Here is a 27,529-nt window from a genome sequence, read left to right as displayed (position 1 = left end):
ATGCCTTGTAGTAACCCTTTATTCTTAATTTCACATTCAACAATTGCATAATATTAAGAATATAGAGAATTCTTAGCTTCCCCCAAATAAATTTGTTCCACATTAATGACCAGACTAAAGATATATCAATTAATGGATAGATTAATCATAAAGTTCCAGGTTGAGAATATATTTGAGTTTATCTGCTGCATGGGTCTCCTAACAAAATTCTTTCCAAGTGATGCCTCAGGCTATTTTTACTCCAAGTGTGGTCCATGCAACACCAACATGTGAGACATATGCACTGCTTATCAAAGCAGGTTCCTGAGCCCCATGCTGAACTGAGGGCATGGTTCAGAATCTCTGGAGATGGAAGTGATTCTAACATTCTAACAAGGCTTTCAGGTGATTTTTTATGCTCAACAAATGTTGAGAAACCCTATCATAATACCTAGAAATATATATTTAGCCAAGTTTATCTGTACAGAAGAAACAGAATAGGAAAAAATAATTTTGTAAACAAACTTATAGTCATATATCACAATATGGGGAATTTTACTTTTTTGGCTATATTAAACATTTTATTTATTTATTTATTTATTTATTTTGTTATGTTAATCACCATACATTACATCATTAGTTTTTGATGTAGTGTTCCATGATTCATTGTTTGCGTATAACACCCAGTGCTCCATTCAATACATGCCCTCTTTAATACCCATCACCAGGCTAACCCATCCCCCCACCACCCTCCCCTCTAGAACCCTCAGTTTGTTTCTCAGAGTCCAAAGTCTCTCATGGTTCATCTCCTCCTCCGATTTCCCCCCCTTCATTCTTCCCCTCCTGCTATCTCCTTTTTTTTTTTTTAAACATATATTGTATTATTTGTTTCAGAGGTACAGGTCTGTGATTCAACAGTCTTACACAATTCACAGCGCTCACCATAGCACATACCCCCCCCCCAGTGTCTATCACCCAGCCACCCTATCCCTTCCACCCCCCACCACTCCAGCAACCCTCAGATTGTTTCCTGAGATTAAGAATTCCTCATATCAGTGAGGTTATATGATACATGTTTTTCTCTGATTGACTTATTTCGCTTAGCGTAACACTCTCCAGTTCTATCCACATCCTTGCAAATGGCAAGATTTCATTCCTTTTGATGGCTGCATAATATTCCATTGTATATATATACCACATCTTCTTTATCCATTCATCTCTCGATGGGCATCTTGGCTCTTTCCACAGTTTGGCTATTGTGGACATTGCTGCTATAAACATTGGGGTGCACGTACCCCTTCGGATCCCTACATTTGTATCTTTAGGGTAAATACCCAGTAGTGCAATTGCTGGATCATATGGTAGCTCTATTTTCAACTTTTTGAAAAACCTCCATACTGTTTTCCAGAGTGGCTGCACCAGCTTGCATTCCCACCAACAGTGTTGGAGGGTTCCCCTTTCTCCACATCCTCGCCAACATCTGTCGTTTCCTGACTTGTTAATTTTAGCCATTCTGACTGGTGTGAGGTGGTATCTCATTGAGGTTTTGAGGGAAATTTTACTTTTCTGTTTAAAAGAGTTGGTAGGAAAAATATGAGACATTAATTAAGTTAAATGACAGTAAATTAAAGTTTGAGAAGCAAACATCTTTAGAACACATTCCTACATTGAAAAGAAATGAAATGCTTTCTATATTGAAGCTTAGGAATAATTTAGCTTCTCACTGCAGATAATCTATTTGATTTATTTTCTTTTTGTTTTCCCATTAAAAGAGCTGTTCTGAAGATTACTAAGAAATGCTGATTTTGTTAGTGTATGAATGGGCTAAATGGATAAGAAACATTGCAAAAATAAAAGTAATATAATTAAGGATAAATAGATATTGAGAAGTTTAAAATATTTCCTAAGCAATTTCCTTCCCTTCCAGTAGCCCATATGGGTATATAGATGTGACTATTGTGATATATTTCTAATTTTAATATTTTAAAGTACTGAGGTTTATATCAATTTTGGCATGTTAGCTATCAGGTTTATTTTTTACATGATACAAGTTTCTAGGAAGGGAAAGTCAACTTACATAGGAAATGTGCAGGTCTATGTGATTATCTTGTGTATCTATATTTGACCTGTTCAAGTCTTGTCACAGCCCAACTGAAAGAATGTACGAGATTCTTTAGCAAATGGTGGAGGTCTGTTTTTTCTTTCCATCGCAGATTTTTTTTTTTTTTACTTTCTATTTTTCTCTCAAAACCTTTTTGAAGAACCTACCTTCAAGATCTCCTTCAAAGGTTAATGAGTTTGCTAGACATTCAAGTAAAAAATAAAAGCTATCCATAGGGAGAAGTACATTTTCTGCCTTTCTGCATGCCCTTTTTTTTTTTTAAAGATTTTATTTATTTATTCATGAGAGACAGAGAGAGAGACAGAGGCAGAGGGAGAAGCAGGCTCCCCGCGGAGCAGGGAGCCGGATGCGGGACTCGATCCCAGGACCCTGGGGTCATGACCCGAGCCGAAGGCAGACGCTTAACCGACTGAGCCACCCAGGCGTCCCACTCTGCATGCCCTTCTTGAAAATGGGAAGGAAGCAGAGTAACAAAGAGAATATATTCTGATGTCAGAGCCTCAGATATCCTACCCTATTTGAGCTCAGAGTATTTCAGGGTATGAACAGATACTATATGCTCCATGAAACAATAACATTTGAATACGTAAAAAAAGGAAAGTTAGTTTTAAGGAACTCGGGTATTAATTTGAAGCTGAATCGTCTACCATATATCTTGGTGCTCTAAGGGCACTGTAGATTTACAGTCAGGGCTACAACTTCTTTCAGAATGTATTTGACAGAAATTGCAGGAGGATGAGTTGAACACAGGGAACTCAGTCAGTTATTTATTTTACATTTAGAAATCAACCTTCTAAGCAGACCAGCTTTAAAATATTTGTATCATAAATTATCTCAAGTGTCCTATAGTTCCTTCTTGTAGTGATGTTTTCCGAAGTCATTTGTTATTCAGAAATTTCACTGGTGCATTCTATTAGCAATAATTTATGTTTGCCAATGAAACCTGAAGGGACAACTTGACACCTTGACATTTAATGCTGTGGTGAGGTAAAGTAAATTGGTGGTTTCATATTGTCTGTGCAATACAATAATTTATGTGGCTTTTGCACATATTGAACAGTAACATTTGAATACATAAACAAAACTAAGAAACAATAGTTTAAAGGAGCTCAGTCAATAACATGTATCTCCCTGAGTTATTACCTCGCAACTAAAAATACATATACATTGCCAGATCAATTTCCATAGGTAACTTCGTCTTTTCAAGTCTCTGGTTAAGCTGAGAGTAAACTCAGGGTGGATATGAAAGACCTGGGTTGGCCCATTAAATAATAGTTCCAATGCATTTAATTGTAGATTCTGTTTTACAAAGGCTTTGCATCTAATTTGCATACAATGTTTAACTTGGGAATCTTTTGAGTGACTGGTTAAAATATTTGATCAATTCCTCTATTAAAGAGTAATAATGAGGGCGCCTGGGTGGCTCAGTTGCTTGGGTGACTGCCTTCGGCTCAGGTCATGATCCTGGAGTCCCTGGATCGAGTCCCGCATCGGGCTCCCTGCTCGGCAGGGAGTCTGCTTCTCCCTCTGACCCTCCCCCCTCTCATGTGCTCTCTCTCATTCTCTCTCTCAAATAAATAAATTAAAAAAAAAAAAGAAAAAAAAAGAGTAATAATGAGAAAAGAATCATATTTCCATGTTTGAAGGATATTTCTCATGTATGAATATCATACATAACACAAATAATATAAATGTCAATAAAATACATTAAAAATATATATCAGTTTTATCTCTAAATTCATTAAAGACCATAACCTGTAAATATTATGATAAATTTACGTTAGCAGAGTTGTGGATCCTCAACTCCTACAACTGCAGCACATGTGTTATTCCAACACTTTTTCTGCTTAACAACAACTCATTTTACTTGAAGCTTAAAAGGAAAAAAAAATTAACTTAAACTCATATTAATCTCTGAGAGACACAAATAGATTTTCTTCTTTTGCCTCTTTGAAAAAGCAAGAGTGACTTCTGTTGAATCAGGAATGAAACGTAGGTTCAAACCATTTTTTTAAGGGTTCATCTAGAGTTGTCAATTTTTTGAACTATTTCTCACATTAACCAGTCTCCTCACAGGAAAACTGCATCCAAAAAGGTTAAGTTTTCCCTCTAAGTCTTTTTGAATATCTAAAAGTACACAGGTTTATTAGTTGCTATTTCCTTGTGAGACAATAATTCACTTAGTTTCATAAAAGAGAGTGAACCTACCAAAAAATAATTTAAATACATTGGCTCTTACAAGCTTGGTTTTGTAGAGATAGAAAATAGCAGCATCCTTCATTTTAAACTTGGCTACGGTCACTGCCAGGGCTCTAACTGCAGCACAATCTTTTCACTATTGAGCCTCAAGGACAAGCTGAGGTCACTGAATATCACTTACAATTCAGAGGATTTGAGATGCTGCTGAACAATGTGATACTGCCACATTCTTCCAGCATCTTATTTTGTGAATCCTGATGTTGCAACTTTGGAAGCATATTAGTTGAAGATTTCATTCTTCACATTTTCTTTCAATCCATGCTACAACTAAATACCTAACACTCATGAGGGAATCTTCCCCCAAAATTCAGAGGCTTCAGAACACATTTCAAAGCCAACATCAGACAGGAAAGTAGAATGCAGAAAAGGCTGCCATTACCACATCATCACAACTGCTATTTAATCATCATAGGTTTTGAAATCTAAGCACCAGATTTTTAACCTATTTTGGAAATTTTGCATAATTAGAGAAGGGAACACAGCAAAAAAACCAAAAACAAACAAAAAAGAACTTGGATTCCACAAACAGATTGATAACTCTTCCTTAATGCAAAAATAAGTTATGGGTAGCTCAGAAATAACACATTTTTCATTAAGAAGGGGTGGAAGAGAGACAGACAGACACACCCACACACAGAAGGAGACACAGAGAGAGAGAGAGATGAAAGTAGATCGTATCATATGGGCAAGAGGATCTTTAGGGGGAAAAAAAGTCTATACAGGCCCTTGGGATTTAAATATACATACATTGATTTAAAAATATGCTCTCCATAGCACCATAGTAGCTTTAAAATGCCTCCTAAGGAATGTATGTAATAAATTATTCTCAGAATTTATCAGGAGTTAACTGAAGCCATTCATATATATGTTTCTATTAAAAGCCCATACTATGGCTTATTGCCACTATTATAAGAGATTTTATGTACACAAAGCTCCGAGAAGCAAAAAGTACTGTTTCCTCAAAAGTTTAAGTCAGAGACATTAATGATATTCTTTTTACTAAACACTAATATTCCAAAGAACTTTCAGAATATCTATAAATGCAAAAAAAAAAGTGAGAAGAGAGGTTGGAGTAAAGTGTGAGAATATGTGTGTGTGTGTGTGTGTGTGTGTGTGTGTGTATAGAGAGATTAGTAAAAGGAAGAAAGAGAAAAGTAAAAGTAAAAGAGAGGGAGGGAGAAAGGGAGTGTGTGTGTACTTCTTATTAAGGATGTTCAGTCAAGGTACCTTCTATAGAAAATATTTTACTGTTCTGTTTTCTTCCATTGCACTCAATTGCCTTCAACAAGTGTAATGAATTTTTCCATTCTAAAAGGCAGATGTAAAGGGCTGGGTGCAAAGGAAACATAAAGACTCTCTGGTCTTTTTTGCCAGCAAGTCCGAGAGTCATGATTGGTAACAATTACCATAATTAGAGCTACCCTTCCTTGAGCAGCCAGTAGGTACTGGGAGCTCATCTGGACAGTATATTCAGCCACTGTAATCTTTCCAACAGCTTTGCAAGAAAAGTGTTATCATTCCCATATTAGAAATGAGGAGGCTAATGCTCAAAAAGGAAAAATAGCTTTTCCAGAGCACATGACAAATAAGTAAGAGTCAGGCTTTGAATTAAGGTACCGCCTCTGCCAGTCGATTTAATCCACACAGCAGTGGCAGGAGGAGAATTTGAATGTCCTGCATTACATTACCATGGAGTGTTTTTTTCTATTCCAACATGCTGATCAATGGCACTGCCATTTGGAGAGGTTGGAGTAAAGTGTGACAGGATGACATTAGCAGTCATGATGTAAATGAAATTATCATGCTGTCTTCAGTCCACTACAAAATGCCATCTCTGTAGAGGTGGGATTCTCTGTTTACTTTCCCAGCACATGCAGTACTTATGTCTCTGCCTTTTGTTTTCCTTAAAATTCTTAAGATTTAGGCACAAGTCTGATATCTTAAAACTAATAGGTAGCTGATGAAGAAAGGGCCATAAGAAACAATGAAACCTATGTTGGAATAAAGAAAAACATCAGAATAATGCTAATAGTTATAGAAAGCCTACTTATTGGAGAAGGCAAAGTAGATATAGATAATATGATGCAAATTCTTTAGTGCAAAGGAGAGTGTAGTTTATATATACATGACATAAATGATTATTATTTATATAGGGATCCTCCTAGATTTAAATTCTCAGACTGTGTTTATGATTGAAATTCTAAAAGAAAAAAACACTCTTAGAAGGTTTTTTTTTTATATATTACTGAATTACAAGAACCTATTTGTTATCTATCCCAGGCATATATAAAGGCATTTTTAATTAAGCTTTGGTGACTTTAAATGCTAATGAATGGAAAACTCCATTGTTCCTATTATTTATTAATAAAGAAAGTGTATGATGCTAATATTGTTGGTGACTGATTGTCTTCAAGTACCTAAATCAATGGATGGGGTCCATATGAAAAATGATTATAAATTCAGAGCTGGTAAACAGGTAATATTTAATTTTGCATAAGCCTGCCAATTGTAATGCACTGTCGGTCTGTGTTTTCTCATTGCAAAAGCAAGATTATATATAGCTATATTGATGAAAATGGGAAGAAAAGAATTTGAGGGCAGTGGTTCATGGTCATAAAAGTTAGGGAATTAATAGCAATAGCTAGAGCCAAAACTGTAACAACTTCCCCTAGTGCATCAGGAAAATAAAACAATGCCTTTTCCAGTCAAGGGTTCCTACCATGTGAAGATAAATGGTTATAATAATATTCAGCACTTTTAACCAAAGATCACAAGGTATTTTACAAACCAGTATGTCATGGTCTCAAAATGGAATAAAAATATGGGTTCATGATAAGGTAAAAAACTTAAATAGAACAAGATGTTCTATTTTATAAAGTTATAACCCAGCTTCCAGAAGCCTATGGTCTCTAGAGCAGCTTCTTTATAACTGCATTTGAAATAGTGACATTTTTGTTAAATCACCATATTGCACAGAATATTGTGTAGCATACTTCATTTGGAAAGTTAATAAAGATATTAAGAAAATGGATGTGTAGTTGAATAAGAAGGATACAAAAGAGTATTGCATGATGATATGATCTAATTTTTAAAAGAAATTACATCTATATGTGTGTATGCATATCCATAAATGCACATACATATGGTGTAGAAATTTATTCACAAATGTTAACAATAGTTATCTCTGAGAAATGGCATAACAGGTGAGTTATGAAAATATATTTTTACTCATCACATTTTTGTAATTACACATATTGCTTTGTAACAGAGAAATAACAAAAAGCAGAGAATATTTATAAGATGGTGGTATTTAAAACCATTTTAAAGAACTGTTTTACTTAGTGATCCATAACTAGTTATAAAGCCACAAGTCTGTTAGATCTTTTGGTGTCATTTGTATCAAACCTATAGTGGTGTCATAACATATACTAGTTATAGACTTTTTAATGTTTTGAATGTGTCACTGATACTTTTATATATCAAATCTTATTTTTGATTAATTTGTCTTATAATTTTAGTGCTATGATTCTATAATTCTCATTGCATTTTCCATTTCTAAATGCCACCTACCTTTTCTGCAAGTTCATAAATTAAATCATAAGAATTCATTCATAGAGCATCTCTTATGTGGCAAATACATAGTAGATACATTACATGAATCATCCTTCTAATTTCCATAAAAACTCCGTGAGTGATACATTACTGTTTCCATTTTGCAGATGAGGTAAACTTACAATAGAAGTTAGGATAGCAGCCCAAGGTCAAACACCTAGAAAATGTCAGTACAAGATTTAAAACCAGATCCATCTAAATCCAAAGTCAACACTTTCTATTACAACACTAAAAATTACTCTAAGAAGTTAGAGAGATAATCAATCCACATGAACTTTGAAAACTTATTCAGAAGCATTCATATATTAAAATGTACCACACAGTTAATTTCAAATCTTCTGAGATTTCTCCCTGACTCCATAGAACTTGAATTTTTAACCACCTTGCTGGCCACGTCATTAACAATGCAAACATTTGGCAGAACTCCATGACTAAAAGTGTCTCATGTTAATGCTTTTTAATATAGTTCAGACAATAAAAGCAATTCATGATTTCCACATAAAAGAAAGTATTTTGTGTATAATTCCATAATATCTATTTATTTATCTACCTACCTACCTACCTACCTACCTATCTACCTATCCTTGCTAGAGGGATCATATACATGAGCTTTATAATCACAGTTTTACAGAAGGCTTACAGAGACAGCAATGCCTAACCAAAGGTTTACCTATCTATATGTTAGGCTGTCCAAGATATTTCTTGGATTCAGTCTAGTCAGAATCCTTCACAAGTTTCCAACCATGGCTTTCCAGTTTATTTATCCATTTACCACCTGCCTGAATTCTGCATTTCTGCTCAGATTTTCTGGGAATGTATTTGGATTTATGTCTTCTTTGGATACCATTTCCTTCCTCCTCCACCACCTTGCTCCACCAACTTCCTATGTTGCTACTCTTCTATGTTTTTAAATCATCCTTAGCTGATGCTTTATAATAAGAAGACTAGTACTACTCAATCTGCACCAGTGTAGGGTCCCAAGACTACCATGAGTCTCAGGTTCCAGTCTGGCTGAACTTGAATTTGAACCTGGGAAGGATAAGCTTTATAGCAGATCTGAAGGACTGTTGGCATGACTTTCAGGGATGACTGGGAAACTGTCCCTAGCACTAATGCCACAGCTCTGGGTCCAGGAAATTATCATGACCAGACTGTTTTAGTTTGTGGAGGATGAAAGTGTTAATTGAAGTCTTTGCTCTGGCATGACTTTACTGAATCTCACTTTAGTTATATTCCATGTTGTATAATTATGAAATTGATAAGAACACGGGTCTTGATGTGGTGGTTCACAGATAATATCCATAGAAGCCTACCTGAACTTCTGTATGATGAGGCTTGGATGGGACAGTTGAGCTTCCTAAATACCTGAGATGATCCTTATTCATTCAAATATTAACATGCTCAACTGTGAACCCCATGATGAGGATTTCAGGGGTCCACAAGCATGCATCTTTGTGTCTGCTTTGAAAAATGCTGCTAACTTCTCTTCTGGGTATTCTGATTAGTATGAACACGTTTTTTTCTTTTTATTATGAAAATAATCTTGTATTTTACCCAAGTAATACTTATGTTAGTCTCTTCACTAAATTGAACTTGTTCTTAACATTTATCAAAACTATATTCTACCATTGGGTGAGATTGACAAAGTCTTAGAGCCATTATTGCAAAATTCTGTATGGAAAGTGCTAGGATAATGAAGGGGAAGATGATGGCTCAGTGATGCCAAAATTGTTCCACTGACCCTGAGGGTTGGAGATGTTTAGGGCCTTGAGATGTATTAAAATAAGTAGAAATGTCATTTGCAAATATCTTCTCCCATTCCATGGGTTGCCTCTTAGTTTTGTTGACTGTTTCCTTTGCTGTGCAGAAGCTTTTTATCTTGATGAACACCACATCAAAAACTAATGTTGTACTGTATGTTGGCTAACTGAACATAATAATAATTAAAAAAAAAAAAAAAGCAAGTAGAGTTTTCCAGTGGAGCACGAAGGCCATACCACGAACTCCTGGGAGCCTGACCCACTGATAGATTCAAAACTCCTTCAGCTTTTAACAACTTAAACCAACAAGGAGAGCTGATGTAACATAGATGTGATTACAGGATGTGGCAGTTTATTCATAGTAATCTCTGAGTACCATGGAAAGAGGTTATAGGGGTTCATAGTGTCTTGGAGGAACATAGAGATTCCGGGGCAGTGAGATGAACAAACTAAGGCTCAGAAAAGGAAGATAACTTTCCCAGGATCAACAACTTGGTAATGGTATAGCCAGATTTAGAATCCTTGTTTCCTGACTTCCAGAGCAGTGGTCTCTCTAATCTCCTATTCTTGTCTTGGCACTGCTATCCACGGTAAAGATATGATTCTGGAGGGAAGGCACATTCCAATGTTTTGCTTCCCACCTTTCTTAATTTTTTCTTCCGTCTGCATTCTATTCCTTCAGCTTCCCTGTCATTCCACTATATGCAATTCAGTTTCTCTGGACACAGAGATTTATGTCTTAAAACTATTTATCACCCTTCCCTGACATCTGTCCTTATGGGTTTCCAGGATTTTGCTTGCTTTCCTTAACTTTAAAGAATACTGAATTATTTATGGTCCAGGTGCTAAACAGCCAACTGTTGGCTATAGCCCAGTTCGTGTGTGTGTGTGTGTGTGTGTGTGTGTGAATATATATTACACTCAATAACATTAGGGATTTATTGTGTTTGGAAATGTACAGTCACAGTGTGTTTACCTGGAAGTAGGGCTTATTAAAAAGCTGTGGGTCAGGGCGCCTGGGTGGCTCAGTCGTTAAGTGTCTGCCTTCGGCTCAGGTCATGATCCCAGGGTCCTGGGATTGAGCCCCGCATTGGGCTCCCTGCTCAGTGGAGAGTCTGCTTCTCCCTCTCCCTCTGCCCCTGCTTGTGTTCCCTCTCTCACTGTGTCTTTCTCTTTCAAATAAATAAATAAAATCTTTTAAAAAAAAGCTGTGGTCTATTAATTTCAAGTACTGTTGATTGTGTTCATACACAGAGGACATGTTCTTGTACAATGTGTAATTGTGCTCATTACAGACAATGGAAGTACTAAGTACATCCATCATTGTTGGCTTAGACAGTTGCAACTTTGGACAACAGTATAAGTAAATAGAAGATGTCATAGGCTATTCATTAGTGAGCTCAGAGATAACAACTTTGCTTGACTTCTTCTGAAGCTGCTTATCTTATCCGCATTGCCAACATTATTACACGGGCATATAATGTTTTTGGCTGTTTGACATATCCCTAGAAGGTAAGGGTCATAATATAGTTGGTAGATTGACTATAGTATACTAAAAGTCATAGAAACAAGAAGTTTTAGTTTCTGACAATTTTTCTGGTATAGAAAAATTATAGCTACTATGTGGCTAGGACCTGGCAGAGACTATAACAACATGACTAAAATTTGGATTGTTCATTAATATAAACTTTAACCTTACATACCAGCAGATCAGGGGATACATTTCATAAGACACAAATCATAGTATCAAGCCCCCAAATACAACATTCAATCGTCCCTCCTTGTGCAATAAAATTCCCAAAGTAGCATGAGGAAAAAACCAAATTTGTGCTCCACGTAGAAGTTTCTGCCTAGTGATATCAGTGAGGGCTGAAATCTAGTTAGTAAAACCATTTTCTAGACCTGGTATTGCATCAGTCAGAGGAAGGAACACTATGTTACACATCCACAAGAAGGGTGTGTCATTTTTCAATTCATTCCTATGGAGTTGCTTCAGTAATTCACACAAAGGAACAATATCTGCTTGCAGTGTCTTTGATAAGTTGAGCTTTTAGACATAGTCAATATATTTCTTCAACTATCACTTTAGTTCTTCTTTCTCATATGCAGATGTCAGAAGAGTTTATATGTCCATTTTATATCACTCTAGTAACATGATCACAAGTTATTATTTTACAATATGTTATATCAAGTTTGAACTTGTCTCAATATTTTTTTTAAATCTCAATATGTTTTGTCTTGAATATATCCCACTCTTCTTGACTTATTTCACTTAGCATAATACCCTGCTGTTCCATCCATATCAATGCAAATGGCAGATATTCACCCTTTCTGATGGCTGAGTAATATTCCATTGTATATATGAAACACATCTCATATGTGGAATATGAGGAATAGCACAGAGGACCATAGGGGAATGGAGGAAAAACTGAATAGGAAGAAATCATAGAGGGAGACAAACTATGAGAGACTCTGGACTCTGGGAAACAAACTGAGGGTTGCAGAAGGGATGGGGTGGGGAGAACTGGGTGATGGGCATTAATGAGGGCACGTGATGGGATGAGCACTGGGTATCATAAGCAACTAATGAATCATTGAATACTACATCGAAAACTAAAGATGTTCTATATGTTGGATAATTGAACTTAATATAAAAAATATATATATATATCCCACTCCCCAGATAATCCCAATCCTACCATATTTTTGAAATAATTATTTAAAAAAACAAAAATACAAAGACTAATGTAACAAACATCTGTGTACTCACCTCTTCAAGTAAACAAATAAAAAAGGCTATTATTGGGGCTCCTGGGTGGCTCAGTCGTTAAGCGTCTGCCTTCGGCTCAGGTCATGATCCCAGGGTCCTGGGATCGAGCCCCACATCGAGCCCCACATCGGGCTCCCTGCTCTGCGGGAAGCCTGCTTCTCCCTCTCCCACTCCCCCTGCTTGTGTTCCCTCTCTCGCTGTGTCTCTCTCTGTCAAATAAATAAATAAAATCTTTAAAAAAAATTAAAAAAGGCTATTATTTTGATGTATTTATTTTCAACATATTTTTTTCAGAAATTGAAGTTGAAATACCTTTTACCTACCAAGTTCCATTCCTCTCTATCCCCAGTCAAAATGACCATGAATTGGATCTGTAGCTCATCCCTGTTTATATATTCTTATTACTTGTATAAATGGCTTTATATTTACAAAAGTCATGTGCTGGCAAATTTCACATATGCAATTTCCTGTAACTTCTTTATTCTCCACTTTTTGAGATTGATTGGATCTAATCCGTTTAAGTGATATATCCCAAATATAGTATACAAATATGCTGTAGTATTTTTTCACCTTTCCTTTTATTATCCATCCTTCCATGTCTCACATATTTCAAATAATGATTCAGTGAATGTCTTTGTACCTATCTCTATCTCACTTGTGTTAAAATTTCCTTAGAAATGAGATTTCTGAGTTACATTGCATGTATACAGTGAATTTTTTGGTATATATTTAGTTGCTCTTTAAATAAATTGTTCTATCCTCCCTAGGGAGGAGAGAGCAAGAGAGATGGCAATGTAAGAAGGACTCAGCATCTTCAAAGATGGAAGAAAAGGACCATAAGCCAGGGAATATGATTGCCATAGCGGCAAAAAAGGGCAAGAAATTTCCTCCTAAAGCCTCCATACACACACACACACACACACACACACACACACAAATGCAGCCCTGCGGACAATTTGATTTTAGCTGAGTGAAACTCATTTTGTACTTCTGAGCAACTGAACTGTAAGATAGTAAGTTTGTGTTGTTATAATTAAGCCACTCCGTTCGTGGTCACCTGTTACAGCAGTGGTAGGAAACTGATACATACCCCTTCTCTGAGTATCCCACTAATACAGCCACCCCCTGTCCTTGACAGATTTATTCAACCAATATTCTATTGTTGCAGTTTCTGTGTGTCAAATGCCATTTTTGCTCCTGTAGATACACCTAGTGAACAAAATAAACAGAAATCTCTTCCTTCATTTTGCTTACAATCTAAAAAAAAAAAAATAAAGTTCTAATTTACACTTCCACCAGATTTGTATGGAGTGTCTGCTTCCCTACCTCCTTTGTCAATTGATATGGTCAGACTTTTGAACATTTCCTGACTGATGAATGTGAAAGGATATCTGATTATTATTTGGAATTGTTTTGTACTGATTACTGGGGAGATTGAGAACATATATTTCTTGGACATTTGGGTTTCCCCTTTTTTGGGGGGAGGGAGGAACATTTCTTCTTTGAGTTGTTTATGTCCATTCATATTTCTTTCTTTGCTTTATGATTTGCCTTTTCTCTATATGAAGCATTTATGTACCATGCTTACTAAAATTTTACATAAGTTGTATGTATCTTTTCCCAGTCTGATTATTATACCTTTTGTAATAAAGATTTTAATTTTGATAGTTTCATTATTCTTTAATTATTTCTAAATATGTGTCTTTCATATTCTTCTCTATATATAAGCCAAAAAGACATTTGTCTATATTTTATCCTACCATTTTGTAATGTTTTGATTTTTTACATTTATATCTTTAATACATTTATATTTTTCTGCTTCCATTTGGGATGGTGATTGTCTTAGCATTTTCTTTCCTCAACTGTAAAGACTTTGCATCTTGCATCGACTCCATACATGAGTCAGTTCCTGCTATCCAAATTATATATATTTTCTTACATTAGCACCAGCTGTTCATTACAATGAAATTTAATTTATAGCTATTTTTAAGACTTGTCTTTGAGGTTTTCTCACCCAGGAAAACTTCTACACCTGAGTCAGGTTTATACCACACCATTATTGAGTATTTATAACCACCAATTTCACTCTATTATTTGGTGCTTATTAATAATGTGTCTTTTAAATTTTGTCTTTTGTGTATAAAATATGCTTTAAGGCTGATGTATATTAAATGACAAGGAGCCAAGTGCATTAAATAAAAATTTGTGAAACAAAACCAAAAACAACAAAAAATTCCTATGTGGTGTCTTTTTCTGTCTCTTTGAAAAAAAAATAGTATATTCAAATACTATTCATAGGAAACTATATATCACTTAAAATAAGTGGGTGAGATCTTATCAACCTTGAACCTCTAGTATACCATAAGGCAAGAGTATATTACCAAAGTTTCCAAAGAACTACCACATCTTGGGCACATGAAATATATCTCAAAATGCTTTCTAATACAATGTGAACATTTCCTCTTCTTATAATTAACTTACATCAAAGGCTTACATTAATTTAAAATTCAAATTTCTTAGCTCATCATTGAAGGCTCTTCAAGATCTAGCTCCCTCTACTACCCTTAGAAGTCCTCACTCTAACTTGTATCCAATAAATCAACTTTTCAAAAGAAATTTTAAGGTTGATTTTTGTCTCTAGGCCTGTTCACATCCTGCCTCATCTCAGTAACAGACCCACTTCTCAAAGTTTCTTCACCAGGCGAAGTCTTAAGTCTTCTTTACACTGAAGTTCTAATGCTCTTTTCTCCAGAAAACCATGCATGGCCTCTGTTTGTTTGCTTACTCTTACCCTGTTAATCAATCCTGTATCTGTTATTTTGTCTTTTAAAAAACATATTTGATGTGATTTTTAAAGGCAGAGAACATACATGTGGATTTGTTAATCTCTGTATGTTCAGCACTAAGAATGCTTTTAAGGTAATAGTAATATAGTCAATATTTGTTAGTCATTTGTCAGAATTGTAGGCACATTGGGAAATATAAAGATGTATAAGACATTAAGAATCTGTTTATAGTCTGATTATGACCACAGATATCCTTATATAAAATTAGTTAGCAATCAAAACAAGTGTAATTATAAACATCATCCACCAAAACAATTATAATTAAAATTATTCTATAATATATATATATATATATGTTAAGGATAGCATATTTTACGAGTAATCTATAGTGAAGAAAATGCAAGCAAAACAAAAACAGATTTTAATAGATACTACTGCTAACAATTACTGGCCTCATTATATATATATATATATATATATATATATATACTTTCAATTTGTATGTGTGTGCATATGCATACGTATGCATATGTATATGTATGTATGTATGTGTGCGTATATACATATGTGTACATAATAAAGAGAAGCAGAGAAAGACACAGAGAAGGAATTTTGAACATCTCTTTCTACATAAATTAATGACCACAAGCCAATTTTGAATATTTTCTAATTTATATAACCAATCCCATATTAATAAATACTTTCAGTGTTTGCCAATCTTTTCTATTATTATCAAATAATAATAAAAACGTTTTTAAATGTTACCAAATATTTAAAACTATATTTCTAACCATGAATTTGCTGAGTCACATATTATGAATGTTTTTGAGATACTTGACACATATTGCCAAATTGTTTTCCAGAAATTTTGTAAGAATTCACACTCAGGGAGTACCTGGCTGGCTCAGTTAGTAGAGCATGCAATTCTTGATTTTGGGGCTGTAATTTCCAGCCCCATCCTGGGTGTAGAGACTATTTAAAAATAAAATCTTTAAAAAAAAAAACACAAGTATTCACACTCAATTGACAGTGTACTGAAATGGCCTCACCATTGCTGGATATGAGAAAATAAATTCCTGAAGATTAAAGATTAAATAAAATGAAAATAACCATAGATCTTTAATCCATTGGGGATTTATTTGGGTGTAAAATATGATGTAAGGATGTGTGTTTGTGTTTGTGTGTGTGTGTGTGTGTTGTTAGCTAATTATTCTGCCATTTATTGATTAATCCACTTGGTCATCCCACAGGTTTAAAATGTGGATTTAAGATTCATTAACTAAGTAGTTATATCTCATTCTCTTTGCTTCTGACCTTTCATTATTCTTGCACTGACTTATCCATATTCTTTGTTGCTGTTACTAAACTGTTGTACTAATGGTATGTTTATTAACTTTTTAATGATTGTGAGAGAAAGCTCCTCCCATGTTTGCTATTTCTATTCTAAGTGTTTGAGTATCCAAATGATATTTAGACTTACTTAATCAAGCTTCCTATGCCTTCCCAAAGTTAAGCTTTGGGTAAGAATGATCTTATATGTGAATATTTATTTGGGAAATGTTGTTCTTTAAGTTTTTCTGTTGAAGAACAAAGTTTGTTTCTTCATTTTCATCTTTCCTTTAAATTCCGTAGAAAATGTATGTAGTTTATCTCACAAAGGTCTGGAAAATTTATTGTAGTTCATTGTTTAGAACTTTTTTCCTTGGGGCGCCTGGGTGGCTCAGTTGGTTAAGCGTCAGACTCTTGATTTTGGCTGAAGTCATGATCTTAGCATCATGAGATGAAACCCCTCTCTCTCTCTCCCTCTGCCCCGCCCCCTCTGCTCTTTCTCTCTAAAATAAAAAAATAAATATTTTTTTTTTAAAAGATTTTATTTATTTATTTGACAGAGAGAGACATAGCGAGAGCAGGAACACAAGCAGGGGGAGTGGAAGAGGGAGAAGCAGGCTTCCTGCAGAGCAGGGAGCCCGATGTGGGGCTCGATCCCAGGACCCTGGGATCATGACCTGAGCCGAAGGCAGACGCTTAACGACTGAGCCACCCAGGCGCCCCCCAAAAATAAATCTTTAAAAAAATAAAAAACAGACATTTTTTCTTGTTCTATATATGGCTCTTTATTATCAATTTTATTTTAACTTTTGATCATTAGTATATAGGGAAATTTTATTTCTCTATTATTTTCAATCCAGCTTGCAGATATACAGATTAGTTTTATACATCAGTTTTTAGTTAATTCTTTTGGGTTTCCAAAGTAGAAAATCACATCAGCAGCAACTAATATTTACTTTTCCTCTTTTAATTATAAATTTATGTTTTTTTCATTTTTTTTCCTGAATAATTCTATTAGAACTTCCAGAAGGATGTTAAAAAATAATTGTCACATGGCCAACTTGTCTTCCCCAAAGTTTAATGGAAATATCTCCAAAGCCCAGCCATTAGATACAAGGCTTACTTCAGCCCAGAGAAGAACACATTATGTTAAAGAAAGTACACAAGTGATTTCATCATTTCATTGCTGTTTTTGTTATTTCCCTTAAATTATTTCAGCTTTGTTTCTGATTTAATTTGCTTCTAGTGTTTGATCAGTAAGTATATTAGCAACTTTTACTTTGTAATGTGTATTTTTTACCCTTTTATTCTTAGTTAGCTAAGATTTTTTTTTAAAGATTTTATTTATTTATTTGAGAGAGAGGATGAGAGGAGAGAGCACATGAGAGGGGGGAAGGTCAGAGGGAGAAGCAGACTCCCTGCCGAGCAGGGAGCCTGATGCGGGACTCAATCCTGGGACTCCAGGATCATGACCTGAGCCGAAGGCAGTCGCTTAACCAACTGAGCCACCCAGGTGCCCTTAACTAAGATTTTTAAAATTAGGAATACATGTTGACTATTGTTTTGGGGCATCTACCAGTTTGGCCATATAGTTTTTCTCCCTTGACCTACTGATATGATGCATTTTGTTAATAGATATCCTAATATTAAACTATTCTTTTTAATTTTATTGATTAATTTTATATACATCTAATTTTTTTTTTTTCTTTTCTGGGCTGTGTCTGTGGTGGACTTGAAGACCGGTTTTGCCCAAACACGGGGTTGGAGGATGTGGGCTGATGCAGGCTGCAGGAAGAGGACTATATGCTTCTAATTCAATTAAGTTTTTAATACATGTTTATATATGAAATTAGTTGGTAAATTAATTTTCTTTTTTTGTGAGGTATATTTCAGCTTCTAATATCAATTTCTATAGGTGCTATCAGAGAAGTGAAACTGTAAAATGAGAACAATTTTTAAAATTGATTGTTTTAATATGTTGCTTGAAATTTACCAGCAGAAAAGAGACCATTGCTGTATGGGGAACCAATTTTGTAATATAGAGTGTTTATAAAATAGTCTCACCTGAAGTGTGAGATGCCTCAGTTCATTTGAAAATATGTTTTTTGTGTTTACTTCTTTTTATAAAAATGAAAAAAAAAATCATTCTTTCAACTACATTTAAGAAAAAGAAAGGGTTGAGTCTGTGAATACAAAATGAAATTTCATAAGTAAAAATGAAAGAAAATAATAAAGCATGTGTCTTCTTCAATGTCACACTTAATTGCACATTTATAGAAACATATATTTCTGAGTATATGGGGTTGTAAAAGCCCATTCACTTATGTGCATACAAATCATAAGGACTGCATATTATCTGAGCTTGTGATAATGAGCTATACAAAATACTTCAGCTGAAGTTTTTCATAGCCACATATTTGTTAATTCCTTCATTAAAACTATGAAGTGCCCCTTTTTTTCATGAAAATATTACAAATTAAGCATATATTTTAGTACTAAATTGTGAAAATAAGTTTATAGAGATAGTAAATTTATTTGTTAATGTTTTGTTTTCTCTAGGATATGCATTAGCTTTTACTTTTCATTGCCCAAAGACTGTATATGATGTAAGAACAGTACAAAAGGTTGAGGACCCCCCTGGCCATGTCAACTGCGGATATTGTAAATCAGATGGAAGGACAATGATTTTAATCTAGGAAACAAAGAAAAAGTTTGGTAACTACAAAGGCAATAATAGGTCTGGAAGGGTTTAACAGATATAGGAGAAAGTGATGGTTGACGTTGAGAATGACAAAAGATGTAGCAAAATGCACATAGATCAAACAGGGAAGTCAGGATTTATTTCCATGACTGTTGAATGTCTGCCCTTACCTCACACTCATTCCCTGCAAGGCTTGGCAGGACAGGCTTTCAAAAGAATCATCCAAACCCATACAATCAATAGTTTTTATTAATAACACATTGAATTTATATAGTTCTTTCTTCAAATTCAAGTTAAGAAGATCTAGTTTTCAGCAAACTGTTATGGATCACATGTAGTTTCAGATCAGAAGAGAAACCCACCTAACATTTCTCACATTTGTTTTCAGTGTTAGAATGACAATATCAGCAAAGCAAAGCTAGAAACCACAATTTTTTAAGTGGGGATGTATTTAATGACAATAATCTGTCATAAAATAACAATAAGCAATTAATAAAGGCTGGACAAATTTGAGGAGAAAGAGGTAGTCAGGGAAGATCCATGGAATACATATTTAGCCCAAAAAAATGTGACAAGAGGAGGAAAAGCCATAAAAGGAAGCTGATTACAATTCAGCTAAATCTTTCTTTGTGTCAAAAAATGTGCTAGGGGGGTGCCTGGGTTGGCTCAGTTGTTAAGCGTCTGTCTTTGGCTCGGGTCATGATCCCAGAGTCCTGGGATCGAGCCCCACATTGAGCTCCCTGCTCGGCAGGAAGCCTGCTTCTCCATCTCTCACTCCCCCTGCTTGTGTTCCTTCTCTTGCTGTATCTCTCTCGGTCAAATAAATAAATAAAATCATTAAAAAAAATGTGCTAGGAAATTTCATCTGCATTACATCTTTTAATGCTCAAAACAACCGTGTAATATAGTATTATTTCTATTTTATATGTGAAAAAATTGGAGGCTCAGATAACAAAAGTAATTCATATGGTCACTCTGTTAGCAAACTTCAGAGTTTAGATCAATCAATCCCATTCCATTTTGTAGCTACAAATGACAGGCTGTGCTCATATTTGGCATAGATTTTTAAATTTTTAAATTAGTGATCGACATTTTAAAAATATGGAGTTTAAACATTTTTTTTTTAAATCAGATATTGTTCAGTATTGGGCTGACCTGCAGAATCTAGGTAGCAGTGGCCCCAATAAAAAAAAAAAAAATGTCCTTCTTGTTGGCCAAGTTCTCATCGCTGGGCAAGCATATGTACCTACAGCTCCTTGAAACAATTTATATCTTTATATTACACTCTGATCCCTGAGGTATAGACCTCTGCTAAAAAGAAAGAGACTAGAAAACATGCAAGAAAAAGAGAAAATGGGAGAAAAGTCACATGATGTCACACAATCACAAACACAAACATGATATGTAAAGAAGACTATAAATGAAATCAAGGGAAGACAGAAGAAGATAAAAGATTGCAAAAGAACAAAAAGATTAAAAAGGATCCTGAATGTATTGGATTGATACAGAAGATTAAAAACAATATATGTTTGGGGAGCATGGGTGCCTCAGTTAGGGAGCCTTCAGCTCAGGTCATGATCCCAGGGTCCTGGGATCGAGCCCCTCTTTGAGCTCCTTGCGGGAAGCCTGCTTCTCCTTCTCCCTGCTCGTGCTCTCTCTCACTATCTCTGTCTCTCCCTCTCAAATAAATAAAATCTTAAAAAAAAAAAGTATGTTTAAATTTTATTTTCTTATTACTCTTCTTTAATTGAAATGTCCTCCAACAGTTATAGTAAACATGTTTTATTTTAGATCAGCATGTCAGAAAATCATTCCGGAATAATTAATACATAATTATTAGATGGGGGAAGCACATACACAATTCTCTAAAGGCTGAAAATCTTGTGCACAATGGCAGGTTCATTGTTGAACATCCTTTTTGTTAAATGTTCTGCATAACTATGCGCACAGAGAACATACATGATCATATCTAAAGTTAGCTAATATGTTTTTAGGTATTTGGGAGGGCATTATTTTGTTTCTTCATAATACATGCAGAAGCTCAGAGGTCTGATAAAGATACACTGACTATATAGGGCAATTATTTGAAGAAATGGAATTGAGAATTTTTCTTGCCATGTTAATTATAAAACCATATTTACATCACCAATTTATATTCCTTATCTATACATCTTTCAGAAATTATATAATCTATTATACACTACTTCGAGCCTCTTGATTCTTCTTTTTGAATAGGCCTTTTGTTGTTAAAATACAACATAAAGTGATGTGACATTTTTACAATTTTCTACTAAATTTGATTATTGGAGATTGAAAATACACATAATTCAGATTTCCAAGTATGTTTTTATTTTGTTTGTTGGTTTGGTATAGTTTGGTTTGGTTTGGTTTGAAAGAGTTGTGGTTAAATGGAAACTCAGGAATGAAGCTGCCTGGATTCAAATCCAGTTTCTGCCATTTACTAATTGTGGGACTTAAGGCAAGTTACTTTCACTTTCTTCACTTCTGTTTATGAATCTTTTAAATAAGAATAATCATAATACCTCGTTCCTAGAGTTTTGAGAGAATTAAATGAGAAAATGCACATAAGATACTGAGCAAAAATGTTTGATACATGCTAAATACATAGTAAATATTAGTTATTATTGTATTCATATAATTGTAATTATTGCATTAATTAAACTACCCTCACTACTGGAAAATTTCCATATTACCTCAGGGGCTATCTCTAATAGAAGGGAGAACTCCAGGGAATAGATTAATTTAATTAAACCTGGAAAAAAATGAGATTACTCAGAGGATGGCTTCTTTCAATTCTAGGTCACCTGAACACATCAGGGCTAGAACTATAGCAAACATATTAATTGCATTTTCTTCTATATTAACTCCATGGGTTTACTTTTCACAATGTTTCAGTGATTGAAATAGGTCCCACCAACAACTTAATTCAGGAATTGTTTTGCTCTTGAAAAGTGCCAGAATAGCATCAATGACTTATTTTTGATACTTTCTAATTTAAGGAATACTAGGCTTCCCCTTCGGGGAAGATTTCACATAATTTTTCAGAAGGCATTATTCAATAAGTAATTCTCATCCTAATTTTCAATTGACATGTGTGTAATTCAGCCAACAAAAACCGAGGGCCAGCAAAGTACAAAGGGAGTACGAAGCATTCTGCTGTGAGAGAATCGGTGAGAAAGGAGTTCAGACAGAATGACCCCATTTGCTCACAAGAACTGCCTACCTTTTCTTCCTCATCTTGTACCACCCCACTCCTTCACTGTGCTCTAGTTACATTGGCTTCTCAGGCCTTTTGTGTTAATCTTTTTTTTTTTTTAAGATTTTTATTTATTTATTCATGAGAGACAGAGAGAGAGAGAGAGGCAGAGGGAGAAGCAAGCTCCCAAGGAGCAGAGAGCCCGATGCGGGACTAGATCCCAGGACTCTGGGATCATGACCTGAGCCGAAGGCAGACGCTCAACCATCTGAGCCAACCAAGCGCCCAATCTTTTTTTTTTTTCTTCCTGAATGCTCCTTCCTATACTTGTCATATGACTAGATATTTGCCATTTGAGGGAGAAACTGATAAAATAAATATTAATCCGTACTCTGGTAAGGCATTTTCAGACTACTCTGAAGAAGCTACATACTCCCAGGTGCTCTCTGTCATATCCTCCCTCCCTAACAAATCATTTCCATTATTAGAAAATCTGTAACTTCAGGTCTTGTTAATTTATTATTTATTTGTTTACAATATATCTATATTACTATCTCCAAAGCTTCATGAAGACAAGCGTTCTTTTCGCCTATTCACCGCTATATCTGCAGCACAAAAAACATTTGCTGGGACTAAAGATAGAAGCCCCGAAAGTAGTTGTTCCAAAGACTGGCTAACCCATCCATCAGTTTCCACTTCTCTATGATGTGAATAGCAGGAATAAGGGTCTGTTTAATTGTGCTGCTTAGGATGAAGTAATCCCTTCATGAATAAATAAGCTACTTTTATTTTTTATTTATTTATTTATTTTTTAAAAAGATTTTATTTATTTATTTGAGAGAGAGAGAATGAGAGAGAGCACATGAGAGGGGGGAGGGTCAGAGGGAAAAGCAGACTCCCTGCCGAGCAGGGAGCCCGATGCGGGACTCGATCCAGGGACTCCAGGATCATGACCTGAGCCGAAGGCAGTCGCTGAACCAACTGAGCCACCCAGGCGCCCAAGCTACTTTTAAAGATGATATTTTCATGCTGAATTCAATAATAGAAATTCCAAGAGGGGGATGCAATCAGTTACGTGCAGAATGGATTTTGAGAAGACAACAAACTGTGTGGACTTTGACTGTCTGGCAAAACTGCATGATGGGCTTTGGTACTTATCTTTTAAAAGCTTGAAAAAACATGTGGATAAGCAGGCAGGAGCTGTTGAAAGCCATTTTAGGCAGGAAGAATGAACAAAGATAAAGAGGTGAGCACGAGCTTTGTGTATGGTGGTCAAATAAAAATACTTTTCAAACAGGACCAGAGAATTTGAGTTTGGTCAGTGACTGGACAAATTTGGGTAGATAGGGCACAACACATAACCTCAACCTTGAAAGCCAGGTAGAAGAGTCTGGAAGTGATGTAATCATTACAAATCTCCCTTTTTATATGAATTATCCCACTCTGTACAGATCTTTACCTTAAAGTCTGTCCAACTATATGACGTTCTCAAACATAAGAACTGTGCTTTTGTTCATCATTGTATTCCAACATCTAGCACAGTTGTTGACACCTACTAATGAACAAAAATGTTTGAAAAAATTGTAAGCCATGAGAAACCTCTGAATACTTTTGAATATTAAAATCAGAAGGTAACAGTTGTGTTTTAGAAACATGAAACTCAAAGAGGTATTTCAAAGAGGAAATTTAAAAAGCTAGTGCCAAAAATTTGGGATTGATGCACTGTGGGTTTGGATATCAGTAGTGGCAAGGAGGAATTGAGTGAAAGAAAAATTATGAAAAGTTCCTGTAAATAAAGACTCCTTATAGCTTATCAACTGATTGGATATATATAATGAAGAATAAAAATAAACTGAGTGAAAGATAATCCTAATGTTTTGTTTTTTTGGGAAATGTATATATCTTTATACATATGCATATATATAGTTAAAAGGATCTTTGTCATTTTGTGAGCCTAGATGGGTACACAGTCCACAGATTTAAAATTTGAATCTTGGCTCTGCTAAGAGATAGGTATATTTCAGGATCATCTGTGGAAGGGTTAACATTATAGGTGGATTTTCTCAGTATCAACTTGTGGTTCTTTTGCTCTACAGTGTTTACCTTAGATACGGAAGTGAAGATATTTTACTTGACTTCAACCAAAATAAAGCACTAATCTTTATTATTTTAATATGTTATTTATTTATTTATTTATTAGAGAGAGAGAGAAGGCATGAGTGGGGGAGGGCAGAAGGAGAGGGAGAGAATCTCGAGCAGACTCTGCACACCATGTAACCCAATGCGGAGCTGGATCTCATGACCCTGAGATCATGACCTGAACCAAAATCAAGAGCTGGACCCTTATCCAGCTGAGCCACCCAGCCGCCCCAGCACTAAACTTTATTTTGCAGCAAATTTCACTGAGGATTTCAAAAGATGAAACAGATTTCATGTTGTAGCAGTTAAAAGGTCAAAAATTGAACCTTAGATATTCTTGGTGCTTTTCCCCCTAAGCTTGGGGCTTTTACACATACTCCACTGCCGCTCTCCCCTTTCTCTTTTCTCTTTCTCTCCAGTCATTTGCTTTTCACAAGAAACTAATTAAAAAGTTTCCAGTTTCACTACATAAACAGTTTATCTTCATTCCTATCTGTCCCACAAAATCAACTTGGCAACTAGTTTAGGAGTCTAAAGTTTCACACTTTGATGGTGTGGCAGACACAGAAATGTACCACTTAGATTCTCCCTCAGAAAAAGGCTAGCTTTCTAGTTATCATGAGTGTGGTTAACTCACAGCATTTAGTTTTTAATGTCTTCAGGGTCCCCCAGCATTCAAGCTGAGATCTCATCCTCTTAGGAAGCCAAGAACTTAGCAAGATGATTGGTGGTGTTACATACAAAAAGCTAGCCACTTTCAAGTAAGGCAGGATACCTTTAATAGACAACGTTTGCTCTGGAGTTCGCCATTTGGCTGGTAAAGATTTGTCAAAAGCGTGGCATGGTCTAACAGCTCACCCTGCCCTTTCCTGCTTCACACTTTTTTTTTTTTTAAGCTGCTATTTCCCCCAAATCATTTTGCACTTCTAACTTCATCTTAATATCTTATTCCCCAAAATCAACCTTTGATAGTTGGTGTCAAGAGTACACTGAGGAGCTGGGGCTATGATGAAGTTTTGCCAGAACTGCTTAATCACCATCTAGCTGGTAGTGAGGAACCTGTGCCTGGGGATGAGTAATGTGTAGAGAGGCCCTCAACATGGTGGCAGTTCAATTTTTTAAATTATTATCCATGATGAAATGTGATGGTGTGTGAGTAAAAGTGAATACAATGTCATGGTTACAGCATTTGAAAAATATCATTGGAAGGAGAAGTATAAATATAAGGATAACAGAATTGGATGGTTATTGCCTTGATGAGATCAGTAATGAAAAGCTGAGGACTATTAACAAACAATTTAAAACTATCTGAAAGCCAAAAAGTAACTCACAAAGAAACCCTCTTATCTTGCTCTGAGCAAACAGAAAGCTAAGATTAAGCCAAAAACAGAGTGCTTAATTTCAAAGATCTTTGAAAGTTTTTTTAAAAAGAGACAGAAAGCCCGAGCATGAGCAGGGGGTCGGGAGTGGGGTGGGGTGGGGGGGGCAGAGTGACAAGCAGACTCTGAGCTGAGCGGAGAGCTTGCCTTGGGACTCGATACCAAGACCCTGAGATCAGGGCCTGAGCCAAAGTCAGATGCTTAACCGACTGAGCCACCCAGGCTCCCTTGAATGTTCTACCATAACAGATCTTCAATACGAAACACAGGTCCTAGTTAATAAACTTTGAGACTCTGACCCAGGATAGGGACTTCTGGGAGAAAACCCTAGAAGATTTAGACTCCCTAGTCTTTTTTTTAACTTTCTGAGCCTTCAGAAATGGCCCATCTTGTCCCATTAAAACATAGCACTCTTCCGATATCAGAAAATAATACAAAGGGATTTACCCCATAAGACAACAGTTGCCCACTCAGAAGTTTAGGAGAGCCACCTCTTCTCTTACCCTTCAGAGCTATAATCAGAGTTAAGTCACAGCTTAATCCATTCAGGTATTAATATGCCTGAATCATCATGACAGAAAACAGAGGGTAGAATCCAAAGGCTCAGGGAAGTAGGTATTATGTGAAGCTGTTTCAGATACAGAAACCACTATTTGAAGAGGTGACTGGGTCCCCGTATTGAAAAATGCTGCGACTTTGGCAAGGATATACTGTAATGTTTTCGCCAGGCCTTTCAAAGAGAGCTATGGTCACTTGCTTGAGCCATTACTTATCCACTATTTACTATGCACTAGGGAAAGGTGCCTACACAGACATTTTGAGGACAGTTGGACACAGAGTTTAAATTGAAACTAATATCTGTAGAATTGAAGTGACCTTATGATTCCCCTGATAAAGTGGACTCATGTGGGATCAGGTAATCGATTCCTGACAAAAATGCAACTTAAAATTGCCCACTGAGTCCACATACCCACCCAGTAGAAGTCCCCCTCATAGCTAAATGTATATTTGACATTGACATATTTGACCATTGGAATAACAGTTGAATTTGTGTCTTTCACCTGTGGGGAAAAGAGCAATCACAGCGGAGAAGGTCATGAAGAAGTTTCTGAAATTACCACTGCTCTTCCAGCTAAGACAATAAAACAAACCAAAAAAAATATGCATCACATACTAGAGGGAATAACCAAGGTAGATACCACAGCAAAGGATCTAAAGGATGTATAATTAGTTGCTTCCATCATTATCTCTCTTTAATTTATCAGCCTGGCCCCCCCAGATACCAGGTGGATCTTGAATCCCAGCAAGTGCCTATAGACCAGGGTGGACAGCATCTCCCACAGCAGCTTGTGTCAGATATGGTATCCTTGGTAAAGCACATTAATAGATCTCAGGGACATGGTATGTGTCCACTGATTTAGTAAATATGTTCTCTGCTATTCAGTTAAGACATAGGATCAGAAACAGTTCTCATTC

This window comes from Neomonachus schauinslandi, chromosome 13, assembly GCF_002201575.2.
Source record: "Neomonachus schauinslandi chromosome 13, ASM220157v2, whole genome shotgun sequence".
NCBI lineage: Eukaryota > Metazoa > Chordata > Mammalia > Carnivora > Phocidae > Neomonachus > Neomonachus schauinslandi.
This window is presented reverse-complemented; position numbering follows the sequence as displayed.